General features: G+C 47.0%; 1 long non-coding RNA gene across 1 annotated transcript; it reads right to left on the bottom strand.

Annotated features, from left to right (window-relative positions):
• Window positions 1-11988: 11988 nt before the first annotated feature.
• Window positions 11989-13239, bottom strand: LOC144299474 (uncharacterized). The gene is made up of 2 exons (XR_013366182.1): window positions 12594-13239; window positions 11989-12347 (listed from the first exon to the last, which is right to left on the bottom strand). It is a non-coding gene; the product is annotated as an uncharacterized LOC144299474 (long non-coding RNA).
• Window positions 13240-14355: the final 1116 nt, after the last annotated feature.

Here is a 14355-nt window from a genome sequence, read left to right as displayed (position 1 = left end):
CTCTGGAAGAACCTTGTTCAGATGGAGACACGTGAACTCCCCGTGATGAATCCTACTTAGATGGAAGAATTTGCCCTGTGGCCTCGCGTGGGTTCTGAAGCCCTCTGATATGGCTGGGGTTGGGGGGCAGGTATATTAAAGAAGACCATCATCCTTTTTTGCTGCCAATTCTGAGCACCCAGTGGGAATGTGAAGGGAAGCAGGTGGTCCCCACTCTGACATATGGTAGGAAGGTCAAAGCAGCCTAACACTGTGCCTTTCATCTCCTATTGTCTCCACTGAGGAGACCATCACAGGAAGAAGGGGGAAGTGCAGTATAATCACGTATCTTGAGAGAGAGAGCACGTCCACATAACACTTATTACAGTATATTGTTATGATTGTTCCATTTTATTGTTGTTCATATCTTGCTGTGCATCATTTATAGATTAAACTTTGTCACGGTTGTGTGTGCTTAGGAAAGCACCCAGTGTATGTGGGTTGGGTCTTACATGGTTTCCGGCAGGCACTGGGGTCTTGGAGCAGATCCTCCGTGGGGAAGGGGGTACCTGCATGTTGTTTTAGGGTCCATGAGACGTAACCAGCTGCATGGAGAGAGAATCAGGTCTGATAGTAGCAGGAGCAGCGAATCAGCAGGTGCAGAGGGCAAAGCTGGAGTGCAGGATGGGCTCCTGCTTGGTAAGGGGGCAGCAGAGCCCCCTGTGAGCTGGGACCCATGTAGAAGAGCCACGGTCTGGGGACACAGGGTGAGGAGCTCGCAGCGCTACCATGGCTCTATGGAAAAGCAGGCTTTCCTCTCTTTCCTCACCTCCCCTGCTGCACCCCTCATGGGCACCAACATCCCGTAAACTCTGTGCCTGGTTTGGAGCCCTTTTGTGTGTCTTCTCTGTGGTCTGGCTGCTGCACTGAAGGAGGAGAGCAGGGGCCCCTGGGCCAGGCCTGCAGCCTGAGCCTCGGCCGCGCAGGTAGCACTGTGGGTGGCATTGTGGGTGGCATCACCGGGAGAGTGCCTGCCTGCCTGGTGCACCTGCTGCAGAGTCAGTGGGAGCGACTACTCCCCACAGTGCTGAGCATCTAGGGACATGATTCTTGAAGAACCTTCTCGCCGTAGACACCTGTCTCCTTCAACCCTCCATGATAGTCATGACCTTTTCTCACGTTGCTGCCTGGCGATGTAACTCACAGAGCTGGGCTCTCACGCAGAGTGTGAGTGAGTCCTCAGTGGTTCTGGAACTGGCCCGGTTGTTGCTCTAGGAATCGGGTTGCATGGAAGAGGAGGACAGGCTCATGAGACCGTCTGGAGGACGCCTTGCTCAAACCTTGTGGCCCTGCTGGAGCAGGCCAGAGCAGCTATGGAGCGAGGTCCAGGAGGCTGATGCCTGTGACCAGTGCCACCCATGGGAGTCCTGCCCCGCCCTTCCTAGATGGGCAGGTACCCAGCCCGGCTCTGGGAGCAGGTGTAAGAGCTGAGTGCCTGGCTGTGGCACTCCAGCAGGTCCTCATCTGCTGCCTTACCCCTGACCACTGCATCTTGCACCACGGGTGCCTTTGAGCTCCGTGGGGAGGGCAGTTCTCTGTGGATTGTATGGATTGTGTGGGCGTTACTGTGACTTTTAGAGCCTCCTGGTTGGGCTAATCCATCCTGGAAGGGTCTCTTACTTAATGACTGAGGTGCAGAAAGATTGATATGAGTGTTCTGGAAGCTGGTCAGGCTGGGTGATGGCCTGCACTGCAAATGACCTCTAAGACCATTGGCTCTGAAATGACATAAAGGGACCAAGCTACTTATTAAATTTTAGCATGACCAAATTTGCTAGATTTTAAAATGTCAGTTATATTACCTGCTGCCAAATTAATAAATACGCTGAAATAGCCCTCAGGGGAGATTCCTGCGCCTGTTTTAGGGGGGCATGACCACATTTCTCTTTTAAGAGGCTCCAACATTTTTGTTACAAAGCAAGACCTGGAGAGATGACAGCTACTCCTAAACCATCTCGAGATGAGGAAGGGCAGCAGGACCTCTGTCCAATCAAACGAACACAGGCAACGATGACAGAGGCAACCACAAAAATAGACTGGTATTTACTATCCTCAAAACCAGTGACTCTCTAGTTCTTTCTGTGTTGTCAAATCCCTATGATAGATGAAGGATTTAGGCTATATTGCATCAGCCTGGATAATCCAGGATAATCATCCCCACATCTAGGTCCTAAACTCAATCATGTCGACAATGTCCCTTCTGCTGCAGAGGTAAGCTATGCACCATCTCTGGGGATGGCCTTGTGGATGTCTTTTGGGGGGCATTATTCTGTCTACCACAGCTTGCAGGTTTATTTCTTGCCCTGACTTTTATTGACTGTGTTTACATTTCGACTTAATAATTAATTCTAAGAATAATAATGAATGCATTCTCTTATAAACCAAAACATTCACACATGACTGTCAGGTCTCCACTGACCACCCACTTCAACTTCTGGTGCCCTCTTCAAAAGTAACCACTGTTAATACTTTGGTATGCCTTCGTTCTGGAACTTTCTCCATGCATTTCCATTCCTAGATATGTGGCTGCAAAAAAGATGTATGGTATATTTTCTGATATATGAACATCTTTAAAATAAAAGACATTACTCTGTTTGAGTTAATCTTTGCATACAATGATATATGTTTGATGTATTTTCTCAGTGTAAAGAGCTCTAGCTCATTTTTTTAAGCTGCTGTACAGTAATTTATACTGTGGTTACTTCAACGTCTGTACTTCATGACGTACTTCACATTCCTCCTGTCCAGCATCATTTAGGTTGTCTCCTCCTCCCCTCCTCCTCCCCCATTTTTTTCTCCTTCTCCACCTCCTCCTCCCTTCTTTTCCTCTTCCTCCCCCTCCCTCTCCTCCTCCCCTTCCCCCACCCACCCTCCCCCCCCTCCCCTCTTCCTCTTTCTCCTCCTCTCCTTCCTGCCATCAAGCAGTCTTGGTAGCCCTCTCCAGTGAGTATACAGGCCTTGCTAATTGGTGGCTTTTAAAAATACTTGGACTGAGCAGACCCTAAGGTCTAATCTGGGCTCTACAGGGAAGAAAGCTAGGGTTGATGAGCCCTCCTGTCCTTCACTGCAGGAGGGGGAGCTGGTGCTGTTGGCATCGTGTATCTGTGGTGCCATTTCTGCATCGAGGTCCAGGATCAGCCCTGTTCCCTCTACCCTCTCCCTTTTCAGTGAGAACTAACACTCCTAACACTCAGAATCTTGACTCCAAAGGTGGAGCCAGTGGTCGTCATCACCAAGAAGAAAGTTTTAGCAGTATGACTGAATTCCGTTTATTAAACAAGAAATAGCTTCCAGGAATTTATTTCTGTTTGTCCCTCACTCCCTAAGGCCATTGAGACACTGTCTGTACCTCCTTTTTTCCCAAAGCAAGTTTGTCAGTGATTTTTTTATCCCCGAGCGGTCTGTCTCCTGTTTGGCTGCTGGCTTCCAGAATCAACTTCAGGCAGATGGCACTTTTATGTTCTCGTATAAACCAGAATGAGTGAGGTGTTCTGCAAACAGCTGTTAGCTGAGTTATAGAAAAGTGATTTCACAGTTGAAAGGAGCAATTGTAAAATGTCAAGGAAAATGTACGCCCGGTGGGTACACTGTGCAAATGACCAGAAATAACCATCTCTGTCCGACCAGATTAAACACTGTGTACTTTCTAAACGTTCTTCTATGTAATTGCTAAAGAGTGGGTGGCCACACTTCGAACCTGGAATTCAACTGCCCACCACTAAGTAGTGCTACTGTGAATGGACCCTAATGATTGTATTCAGTAAACCTATTACCCCAATGGCCCCATAATAGACTTTAGATGTTTTTTCATTTCCTAGCACACATCAGAATAGGAAAACAAAATATGATTTCTCCTGGAGAAAGAACTGCATCCCACAAAGTGGAAGAAATGACCTGCCTGCATTCGGACAAACCTTTGCTAACACATTTCCCAAAGTGAAAGAGGGAGGAAAAGCCAGCTAAAAAATTTCGGGAAAGAGATTGGTGTCCGTGTCAGTCAGTAATAGATTCTGGGTATTTCTTTTGCAGGAATGTGACATGGCACATTTTTCAGAGGTCTCTCAGTACCATTAATATTTATGATATATTCAAAAAACAGCTATTGGTGGCATAGCTTTTAAATATTTGTTTTGGTAAATGAAGTTTTATCGGATCCTGGCCCATGTGCATTCGTTTCTGTTTGTCTCTGCCTATTTTTTCACGACAGCATCAGTGCTGACGAATTGGAACAGAGACTGCAAGGGTTCACATCTAAAATACGTCCTATCTGGCTCCTTAAAAAAGTGTGCTGACCTCTAATACCATAGGTTCAGTTGCCTGGATTCAATCCTATTGCCCCATTTGCTAGCTCTGTAGAGGTAAGAAAGCTACTCAGGCTTAGGAGCCTTGCTTTTCAAAAGGGGCAAAATAATTCCTACCAGCATATTTATTTCAATGGTGTACTTTGAGGATTAAACACAGTAGTATGGACATAGCTCTTAGCACAATGCTCCACATGCGGCCAGAACACAGGATGTCAGAACACGGAACACAGGGATTACTTTCGTTCTTAATTCTGTGTGCTTATGAAAGAGAGGCAAATCTCAAAATATTTATCAACAATGATGTCAGAACTCCAACCAGTCAGAAGGAGCGCGAGCTCCGAGCCCGTAGCTCCTGGCCTCCGTGGCTGCAGGGAGCGCATAGGCCAGCCCAGGTGAGACGCAGCAAAAGGCTGGCCCATGCCTCCATGCATGGTGCCTTCCTGAGCTTGACAAACTTTGCTTAATGGTATTCATTTCTTAAAAATATTTATTTATTTATTTGAGAGAGAGCAAGAGTTCACGTGAGCAAAGAAGAGGGAGAAACGGGTTCCCCACTGAGCAGGGACCCCACTTGGGGCTCGATCCCAGGACCTTGAGATCATGACCTGAGCTGAAATCAAGATTGGCTGTTAACTCACTAAGCCACCCAGGTGCCCCTTAATAGTCTCATTTTATCAACTGTCAGGAGGCAGTTGTGCTTGCTTTGTCTTTCATCACTTCATGTGTTTCACTAGGTATTTCCCTGGCCAAAATAGGATGTGACCAACCTTGCGGGTGCTCTCATCTCAGCCCCTCCTGGGGGTTAACTAGTACACCTGGCCTGAGCTTCTCCCCAGCTGCCTGCAGGGGTTCACTCTTCCCTTTGCTTTCTTGCTCCCACGTGTTCCCCATCTCTCTCTGACTCCCCCTTGCATGTGTGCAAATGAAGCCTCTGGTCCCTGCTCCGAATGCCCAGGTCCTACTGCAGAGGCTGAAGCAGGGGAGCCCAGTCCTCCATCAGCTGGTGCTCCTCTCTTGCCTGTGATAGATGGAGGCTTATGTCTTTTTAATTGACATCATTAGCATTTTTATTAAAATGATTCTCATTATTAAAAAAATTCAGAATAACATGGAAAGGGGAGAGCAAAATGTCCCTCGAATTACAGAGCCCTAAAAGAACCATTAGCAGTGAACCGTAGTCATTCAAGTACGTGTCCCTATGAGGAGAGACACAGGAATGCGCAGAGGCAAGGGCATAATATGTTATTTTTCAAAATGTTATTCATGTTTTTGATAAAATGTGCTACATTTATTGCTGCTAGTATCCATCACAAGATGAAGGATCCACAGTGATGTAGCTGGTAGACACCAGAGCTATGGGTGTTTAAACATTCTGGTTAGTTGGAGTGAGGAGAGTCTTATGGTGAAATTAATTTTGGGGGCCATCACTTAAAGTATTGTTTTTGCTATTGTCTTAACTGTCTTGAGTTAATTCTAGCTCCTAAAGACTGAGCGCCATTTTCACCTTCATTTCTGCTCTTGTCCTCTGTTACTAAATAGTATTATTAATTTTTTATTACAGTAGGCTCCACGCCCAGCACGGAGCCCGATGCGGGGCTTGAACTCACGATCCTGAGACCAAGACCTGAGCTGAGATCCAGAGTCAGATGCTCAACCCACTGAGCCACCCCGGGGACCCCCTCTGTTACTAATTATTGTTATTTGTGTTGCTTGTTCAAGTGCATAGGATTTGCATACTGTAGTGAATTTCCAATCCCCACATTCATTGAATCTTAGTTCCACATGAAGATGACCCTGGGTGCTCTATCCTTGACTGTGGCTTCCTCTGCTTTCTGCCCTTCAGAGGTGTTTTCAGTGTGTTCTTTAGCTGCTATGGCTCTTACCCAAATCCCTTCAAATAACTGGCAGAGGGGGCTTTCTTTGTTTTCCTCTTTCCCATCATTGGAATGTAGTCCCAGGAGCAAAAAGGAGGTCAAACCACATGTTCAATCTGTGCATTGGATTGGAAATCTCAAAATGTCCTTAAGAAGTAAGATGCTATATAATAAAAGGGATTTCCGTTCAATCATCTGTTCTATAATCATTGATTGGTGGGCCTGTGGACCAGGCCCTGGGATTGGAACTGAGCCCAGAGGAATATGTAAAGCTCAGTGGCTGGTGTCAGAGAGCTCACCAAGGAGCCGGGAAGTGTTTTCTGCTCAGGGACAGACTTCTCTGCTTTCTGGCAGCAATTTTTCTAATGAAAAAGGAAGGATTATCCCATAATTAAAGACAGCCTAACATGCTGATATGTTCAAGGATTGTAACGGTGCCTTCATTTATTTAGAGCCTGGTGGAGAAGTGCTGGCCTGTTTCTAAAACACAGAAAGGGAATGAGAGGTATTTATAGAAAAAAACAAACAAACAAATCAACAGACAAAATACAAAAAATGTTGCCATGGACCTCAGGGCTGATTTGCCAATCTGCCAATTTCCCCAGAAACAACTCTCCCTCTAAAAAAATATCTACCTTTGGCTCATGAGGCAGTCTGTTTGTAGACAATGATGTTAAGTCCTGCTTTCTCCAGGGGAGACGAGTGTGGAGAGAAAGTAGCAGTAACTTAGCACAAGAAGCCACCAGGCTGTAGGATACCTGATGGAACAGAGCATAGTCTAATTCCTGTGAGGTCTGCACCCACTCACCTGACTGCTCGAGGGTGCCCCTTGTGGGTGATAGTCTTATAAAACCAGGCTGGCTTCTCTAGGGGAGTGAACTGGGGTCTGGGGAACCCCTGTTTTCTGCTTGTTTGCCAGCTGTTTCTGAGAGACATGGTACAGAATGAGGGAATAGAGGGTCAGATTGTCGTCCGTCCGGCAAGACGTTGCTGATTGGTGCCCATCTTTGTTACAAGGCAGTGCCTGACTGTTACACAACATCACGAGGTGCCATAGATAAAACAGGTCATTTCCCAAGAAAAATGACATGCATCTAGATTTTTAAAGTGTAAAGGAACGGGAAAGCTCAAATGTCAAGATGCAGGCTGGCTCGTTCTTGGGTTTCACTTGCATGTTTTCATTTTGCCAAGTCCTATGCTGCTAAAGCTCCCCAAGGGGCAGCGGTGCTGAGGGCTCATGGGTCAGGGTCTGAAAGGGGTGTTTCCCCAGCCCACCATGCTTGTAATGTCAATGAATGAGGTGGGTGGGTGGAAGAGAAGATATGAAGTTAGCACACTGGTGAATTGGAGAACACAACCCTTGTTTTCACAAGTGATTCAGAGCAGAGCATTGCCTGATCCCCCTGTGTGCTCACAACAGTGAGGGGTGGGGGTGCGGGCTCCTGTGGCCACCAACGTTTTTCATGCCAAGACTCCCAGTGTCAAATGTTGCTTCAAGCAAGAACACAGACAAAAATCAGTGTGCAGCTGGCTTTGCAAACTTTAAGTGTGGGCATTGATCAATTCTAGTTTCTTTGAGATCAGGGATTATGTTTTGTGTTGTTGTAGTCCCCCAGGAAGCTGGGTGCCAGGGAGCATTTCAAGTCCCTGGGGTGTGTGGTGGAGATGAGATGCCGAGCATGGTTGTACCGCCCTGCAGTCAGAAGCCCAGCTGGTGAGGCCCCCTGCTGCCACTGTGACCACACTGTTTGTGGCTTGTAGCCACACGCACCTACCACCCTGCTGTTTTGCAGGTCAGCGTTTGAAAGTGGGTCTTACCAGGCGGAAACTGAGGTGTCGACAGGGAAGCTCTGTGGGAGCTCTATGGGCTGCTCTTTCTTGCCGGTTGTTGGAGAATTCAGCTCCTGAAGGTGATGGAACCGAGGATCCTGTTTGTTGTTGATGTGAACTCAGGGCCCCTTCTGGCTTCCAGAGGCCACCACCGCCTTCCCTGCTTCATGGGCCCCTTCCTCCATTTTCAAAGCTAGTAACATCAAAGGTCAAAGCTCACCTTCTCACCATCCTTTCTGCCTTTCTCTTCTGATGATAAGGACCCTCATAATTACATTGGGGTCCCCAGACAACCCAGATAATCTTCTTTTCCTAAAGTAACTGGTTAGAAACCTAAATTCCATCTGCAAATTTAATTACCTTTTACCTTGCAAGGCAACATATTCCAGATCCTTGGGATTAAGCCATGGGCCTCAGTGGGGAGCCATTATTCTGACGTACTCACCTAAACTGTGATTTTTTTTTTTTTAATATTTTTTTTTCAATTTTTATTTATTTATGATAGTCACAGAGAGAGAGAGAGAGGCAGAGACACAGGCCGAGGGAGAAGCAGGCTCCATGCACCGGGAGCCCGATGTGGGATTCGATCCCGGGTCCCCAGGATCGCGCCCTGGGCCAAAGGCAGGCGCCAAACCGCTGCGCCACCCAGGGATCCCCTAAACTGTGATTTTAAAGCTAGGCAGCATATCTGACCCAGAGTGAGCTCAAATGTAAGTATGAACCTGAGGCTCTGAGAAATATGGGGGTGATCTCTCGGAGCCATTGAACGATTGGTCAAGACAGTCTCAGTGGCCTGACTTCAAACACTCACAGACCTCGGCTACCGGGCTGCTGGGACTGGGGCAGGGACAGCCATCGGAGGGACCTCACATCCAGAGGGGGTGGGAGTCATGCCATGATGCCTGGAGTTTCCCGAATTGGGCCTGATGACCTTTCCAGAAGGATCGTCGCTTTGACAAACGTCTACTTCTACAAGTAACACTGAGACCACGGCGCGCTAGGGTGCCTTCGGTTTCTCTGGGTGTCATGGCCTTACTAAGAGTTTATAGAATGAATTCACCAGAGATGAGTGACAGCGTCTTAAGGGAGCCCTTCTGTGATGGAGTGACAGTAGTTCGGGGAGTATTTTTAGGAAATTTGCATTGTTTCGATTCATCTTTGGAAATGAGATCCCTTGTTCCAGAACCTGCTCCCTCACATGTGTAAAGGATCCAGGCATGAAAAGTGGGTCCATCAAGGAGCAGGATTTGGGCCGTTAGAAAATGTGGAGTTTGCGAGGGGGTATTTCATCAGATGAATTTTGGGGGAATGCAAACATTCAGTCTCTAACCCTGGCCTTTCCTAATTTCATGCTGGGTTTGCCAGTCTCTGTAGCAAAGGCAGCTGGAGGTGTGATAAGGATTACATGGAATCTGTAGATCAGTGTGAGGATTATTGCGATCTCTACGTATTAGACTTTCAGTCTATGAACACATCTGTCACAGGTAGCTGGGGGCTTTGCTCAGCCTTGCCTCCTTCTGGAAGGTTCACCCTCACTCAGGACCCATTCTTTAGCTAGAATATTGGCAATGTTGCAGTGGAGCATCCGGGAGCTCTCCACGGTCTTGCATGGACATTTAAATGTTCTGGCTGGAAACAAATCGGGTTATCACTCCTCACACAGTCTGAATCCATTGATTCTACCTGACTCTGCAGTAGGCCAGGACGTACACGACGGCCCTACATCCTAAAGAGGAGGTAGGCATCCTCAGCTACTGGAGCCACTCCTGATGGTCATCACCCCTTTGTTCTGTGTTGGGAAATCGGCTGCGGAGGGCCTGCTCAGTTGATTTCGCTGCTCATAACAGTTCTAAACTACATCATACAGACTCTTCTTCTCTTCTTTAGGTCAACTTGACTTGAAGCCAAAACCTGAATGTTAAGGAGATAATAATCTTCCATGACAAGGAAATACTCATGGCACTTTCTAGAAACAGGAAAGAGCTGAGCACATTTCTGCAACTGAAGAAAAATGTCATGAGCATAGGGTAGAGTCACACGGGATTGGTTCAGACAGGCAGGTGGGGCCTCTCCAGGCCACACCAAGAATGTGGATGTTTTTCTGGGAATAAAGGGAAGTATCACAGACTTTCAATCAGAGGAGATGGATGTCCTCTTGTATGTGTAAGTAACGTAACCCAGGCATCTGGTAGGTGTGTGGAGGAATGGACTGGAGATTTTAACCATCTTGTGAGAGGTGAGTAACTTGTCCTGGGAGGAGGCAGTGGAAACACCAACCAGAGCAAACGGCCAAGATCACTTTGCAAGGGGATCCCCTGATCACTAGCTTAGTCTCTCTGTGACCTCAATGGACATGAGAGGGAAGCATGAGGTACCAGTTAGAAATACAGCATCAGTGCTCAGTTATGTTCATGGTCACAGGCATTCCCTTTCAAGTTGTCCCCAAGCCACAAGAAATGGGCAGCCCCAAGGAGGAGTCCAAGAAGAAATCATTCTAAGCCTCATACAGAAAGTTATTGCAAAAGAGAAACTCCAGCAGCTGTTGTGATATATTATTTGTCATTTTTAAATGCTTCAAAAAAAATGCCCGCTGTGATAACAAGCAGGCTGTTGGAACAGCTGCCAGGAAATGCTAAGGTTAATCTCCTTTATTAATGAAGACAAATGCTTCTCTGCATGCCTGCCTCCCCGGCTCGATGGCTCTAGACTTGAGTAAGATCAGGGTCTTGTAACCACCTGAACGGGACACCGGTCTTCCCTTCAGACCCCACTGCGTGGGGTAAGGATTTCTTTGTCAAGTTGCTCATTCACAGCATTTAGTTGGGAGTGTCAGGGTTTCCTGCTCCACAGAGCAGAGAAGGCGGAAAAGTATGCAAAATGCTGGCTCCTTGGAAGAATAGTTCAAAGCCTCAGAATCTACCAGAGGTTCTGGCCACTCATAAACCTCATCTAAAATCCCAGGGGAAGGGTGGCTCAGGCGATTAAACGTCTACCTTCAGTTCAGGTCATCTCCACGCTCAGGTCATGATCCCAGGGCCCTGGGATTGAGCCCCACGTGCCCCATGTCTGGGCTTCCTGCTCAGCAGGAAATCTGTTTCTCCCTCTCCCTTGATCCCTCTCCCCAACTCATGCTTATGCTCTCTCTCACTGTCTTTCTCTCTCACTCTCAAATAAATAAAAGTCTTTTAGAAAAAAAAAATAAAGATCCCATGGGAGAGGCAGGCAGGATGGAGGAGGCATGATCAATGTCTCTTCTCCACTGGCCTGGGTGTGGACTGCTTCACCCCACCACAGTCCATTTCCTGGGTAAGATACCAAGCTTCTACCAAGGTTAGCCAGGTTAGCCATTTAGTGAAATAAATCCTCTCAATCAGAACAGAGAACAGGCAGAAAGACTAGGGAGGGGAAAACCAACCGCCTGAATAGTAACACAGGGACGTTTGGGTCGACTCTTAGAAGAGATCCTGGATGTCCAAGAACATTTCAGAAATACATCCTTACAGACCCCAAGAACAACAATTTCCCCAGAGCCAATTCTTATTTACTCTGCTCGTCTTAAACAAATTACCCAGAACAAGAAAATAAACAAATTACATAGGCCTTTGGTTAGCTCCATTTTAAATGAATAAAAGAATACCGTTCATTAAGATTGGATACGTCATTACAAGTATTTAGAAGTAACACATCATTTCTTTTAAAAATAGTTGTCAGTTTAGCCTGGCAGCTTTCAGATTTGTGTGAACGGCAGGATCATCGAGTAGGCTAGTTTTAAATGCAGATTCTGGAGCTGCCAACCCCTCCAGAAGATGATTTAGGATGTCTGCCTACGTCCCCAGAATCTGCAATTGTATTTAAGTACCCCAGACAGCTTTTATAGAGGAGTCCCAGAATGCATTCTGGAAATAATAGTTTAGACTGGACGAAGATAAACTGAGGCCTAGTAAACATTTCAAGAGTTTATTTGAGCACACAGCAGTTTGAATCAGGCAGCATCCAATGCAACAGATAGAAAGGAGCTCTGAGGAGCTGTACAAAATGAGGCTTTTATAGGCAGACGGGAGCAGGAATAAGGAAGTTATACAAGGTAAAAAAGGGGAGTGGTGGTTATTGGGTTAGCTTCCTTTTAGCGGATACCAGGGACTATGAGGCAGGTTACCCAACTGGTGCTGATCAGGTGATTCTTGATTGACTGCTGGTTTAAGCTTCCATTTCCTGAGGGAGCCAAAACTGATTAAGTGAAGTCTTGGTTTGGTGACCTGGGGCTTAGCATAAGTGACTCCATTTTGGGCCTGTTGTCTTGCTGTCAAAATTAAAAATGGGGGAGCTTAATGTGTGAATGATTGCAATCTTGGGGGAGATTCCTGAGGGTCATAGGTTTCATCTATGACCTTTGCTGCATGCAGGTATGGACTGAGCTCCCTCTGGTGCAGACAGTCCAGAAAACCCAAGTTCTTCCCAAGCTCAACCAGGCACGTCTTGGTTCTGGCTCCATATCCACTGTCTGGGCTTCCTCCTTTAGGAATCCAGGGCCCATTGCTGATCTTACCTCTGCCTTCCAGCTGCTCAGTCTGGCTCAGCTCAACAGAGAAAAGATGTTCAAGGTGATTCTTGAGGTGAGATGCTGAGAGGGACACTTGGAAATAGTGTTCATTTGTTAAGGGTTATCAGAGAACTGCAGAGATCAGAGGCTCTGTCCCGGGAAGCTGCATGTGGGCTGTGGAACAATTTCCAAAAGTCTGAGGGTGAGAAGGCATGTGAGCCTGTTTTATGCACACAGTGTGGGGTCAGTGGGATAATGGGCTGAAGTTCCTGATCACTCTTTCTAAGTGCCTCCTTGGGGGCTGGACCTGGCAGCAGGAGGCTGTACCTAATTTTCCAAACTCACTCACCGCTGGGCCCAGCACAGACCCCGCCCTGACTCCAGCCTCAACCCCCCAGCTGAACAGTAGAAGGCTACACAATATTCTAGAATGTCGACATGCATCCTTTATCCAACCATTCTCTTGTGGGACGGTAGGGTGCTTCCAAGTTATTTTTTTCTCCCACCAGGATGATGCATTCAGCAGCCTTGTTACTTAGTGCACTACGGCTTGTGGTGCCTTACTTCCACTCTTGGGACAAAGCTCTTTGGATCGGTGGGCGTGGCTTCCAAATTCTACTGGACATTGCCAGACTCCAGTTCCCATAGCACCGGGTGTTCCAATGCCTCTCCACTGTCAGCACCGTGTGTTACTGCAGCTTGAAACTTTTGTAAATGTGATGATTAAAAACAAAACAACGAAATCTTAAACCCTTAGCAGCTCCAGCTTTCCTTGGCTCACTATGAAAAATCTAGATGTTAAAGTTCCAAATTAGGGTTCATTGTTTTCCATTACAGAAAGAGCGTTTCCTCTGAAAAAAGACTCAGTCTTAGATCCTTAAATAGTAGCAATCAGCAGTTCTTCTGGTGCATTCAGCCCTTTAAGGATGGAGAGTTCCAAGCATTTCATTTTTTTTATCTGAATGAAAGAAGGGGCAAAGAAACGTGCATTTGCAACGTGAGAAGCTTAGAAACGCAGAGCAGACCAGCTGTATTTTCATGAAGAGGAGCTTATTAATGGACGCACATGCAAAATAGGAGCTTATTAATGGGTGTACATGCATTAAACCAGTCCTGCATGCCATGCATTGATTGTACTCTTGTGTTTGCAGATTTGATACCGGGGGTGCTGGGTGGTCTTTTTCCTTCCTGTGTACTTTGGAAGGGTTAGATCATTCATGGGGACTGGTGTCTACGACTGGAGGCCAGCGGAGCCATCAAAGAGAGGTAAATGTGCCGAAGAAGAAAGAAAGAGTCATGTGATAGGAAATGATAGCTTGCTGAGGGAGGTTCAGTGGGTGGTCAGGAACAGCCTCTCTGGGAGGCTCCCTTTGAATCAAGATTGCCATGAAGAAAGCCAGTCCTGCCAGCATCCAAGAGAGGGTCCTGCAGAGAGTGCAAATAGCCAAGGCAACCACCTGCAGCCGCACACTTTCACGGCCTGAGGTCCACAGGAAGCCAATGTGGCTGAGCAGCAGGGAGTGTGGGCAGTGTGGTGGGCAGGGGCAGGTGAGAGAGGAGGGCTGTGGTCATGAACTTGGATGTACTCTAAGCAAAAGGGATATCTAGGAAACAGCCTTATGCGGAGCTTAAAAATCCCCTCCTTCTTTTCTACATGGCATCATTGTCCAGCAGGAAAAGTGGTGGCATGAAGGCATGTGCATTTTTTTTTAAGATTTTATTTATTTATTCATGATAGTCACACAGAGAGAGAGAGAGAGGCAGAGAC

The sequence above is a fragment of the Canis aureus genome, chromosome 27 (genome assembly GCF_053574225.1).
Source record: "Canis aureus isolate CA01 chromosome 27, VMU_Caureus_v.1.0, whole genome shotgun sequence".
Classification (NCBI taxonomy): Eukaryota; Metazoa; Chordata; class Mammalia; order Carnivora; family Canidae; genus Canis; species Canis aureus.
Note: the sequence above shows the minus strand (reverse complement) of the source record. Positions and strands in the feature narration are given on the sequence as shown.